The sequence below is a fragment of the Arachis duranensis genome, chromosome 1, assembly GCF_000817695.3.
Source record: "Arachis duranensis cultivar V14167 chromosome 1, aradu.V14167.gnm2.J7QH, whole genome shotgun sequence".
NCBI lineage: Eukaryota > Viridiplantae > Streptophyta > Magnoliopsida > Fabales > Fabaceae > Arachis > Arachis duranensis.
In genome coordinates, this window is record NC_029772.3 from 34,104,594 (window position 1) to 34,106,469 (window position 1,876).

Sequence of the window (1,876 nt, forward strand, 5' to 3'; positions counted from 1 at the left end):
TCTCTCCTTTTCAAAATTCTTTTAATTAACTAATTGTTTCAAATTTTAATTTTTAATTTTAATTCTTTTCTTAATTTTCGAAAATCACTAACCCTTTTTCAAAATTTATTTTCGAATTTCTCCCTCTCTTACCTTCTACTATTTATTTATGTATTTACTAACACTTCTTTTCATCTCAAGAATTCGAACCTATCTTCACCCTTGTGTTTGGATTCTTACCTTTTCCTTCTTCTATTCTTTTCTTCTTCTACTAACATAAAGGAATCTCTCTATTGTGGTAAAGAGGATTCCTATTATTATTTTTTGTTCCTTTCTTTTTCATATGAGCAGGAGCAAGGACAAAAACATTCATGTTGAAGCAGATCCTGAACCTGAAATGACTCTGAAGAGGAAACTAAGAGAAGCTAAATTACAACAATCCAGAGACCGCCTTACATAAATTTTTGAAAAGGAAGAGGAGATGGCAGCTGAAAATAATAATGCAAGGAGGATGCTTGGTGACTATACTACACCTACTTCCAAGTTTGATGGAAGAAGCATCTCAATCCCTACCATTGGAGCGAACAATTTTGAGCTGAAACCTCAACTAGTTGCTCTAATGTAATAGAACTACAAGTTCCATAGACTTCCATCAGAAGATCCCTACCAGTTTTTAACTGAGTTCTTGCAGGTCTGTGAGACTGTTAAGACTAATGGAGTAGATTCTAAAGTCTACAGGCTCATGCTTTTCCCTTTTGCTGTAAGAGACAGAGCTAGAACATGGTTGGATTCACAACCTAAAGATAGCCTGGACTCCTGGAATAAGCTAGTCGCGGCCTTCTTGGCTAAGTTCTTTCCTCCTCAAAAGCTGAGCAAGCTTAGAGTGGATGTTCAGACCTTCAAACAAAAAGATGGTGAATCCCTCTATGAAGCTTGGGAGAGATACAAGCAGATGACAAAAAGGTGTCCTTCTGACATGCTTTCAGAGTGGACCATTTTGGATATATTTTATTATGGTCTATCTGAGTTCTCCAAGATGTCACTGGACCATTCTGCAGGTGGATCCATTCACCTAAAGAAAACGCCTGCAAAAGCTCAAGAACTCATTGACATGGTTGCAAATAACCAGTTCATGTATACTTTTGAGAGGAATTCTGTGAGTAATGGGACGCCTCAGAGGAGGGGAGTTCTTGAAATTGATGCTCTGAATGCCATATTGACTCAGAACAAAATGTTGACTCAGCAAGTCAATATGATTTCTCAAAGTCTGAATGGATGGCAAAATGCATCCAACAGTACTAAAGAGGCATCTTCTAAAGAAGAAGCTTATGATCCTAAGAACCCTGCAATTGCAGAGGTAAATTACATGGGTGAACCTTATGGAAACACCTATAATTCATCATGGAGAAATCATCCAAATTTCTCATGGAAGGATCAACAAAAGCCTCAACAAGGCTTTAATAATGGTGGAAGAAATAGGCTCAGCAATAACAAGCCTTATCCATCATCTCCTCAGCAACAAACAGAGAATTCTGAGTAGAGCTCCTCTAACTTAGCAAACATAGTCTCTAATCTGTCTAAGGCCACTTTAAGTTTTATGAGTGAAACAAGGTCCTCCATCAGAAATTTGGAAGCACAAGTGGGCCAGCTGAGTAAGAAAGTCACTGAAACTCCTCCGAGTACTCTCCTAAGCAATACTGAAGAGAATCCAAAAAGAGAGTGCAAGGCCATTGACATAATCAACATGGCCGAACCTAGAGAGGAAGGAGAGGACGTGAATCCCAATGAGGAAGACCTCATGGGACGTCTCTCAAGCAAGAAGGAGCTCCTCATTGAGGACCCAAAAGGATCTGAAGGTCATATAGAGGTCACAGAGATTCCATTAAACCTCCTTCTG

At 38.9% G+C, this 1,876-nt stretch overlaps 1 non-coding gene across 1 annotated transcript; it reads right to left on the reverse strand.

Moving 5' to 3' along the window:
* Nucleotides 1-853: 853 nt before the first annotated feature.
* Nucleotides 854-961, reverse strand: LOC127742747 (small nucleolar RNA R71). The gene has a single exon (XR_008004143.1). It is a non-coding gene; the product is annotated as a small nucleolar RNA R71 (small nucleolar RNA).
* Between the last annotated feature and the right edge of the window lie 915 nt (nucleotides 962-1,876).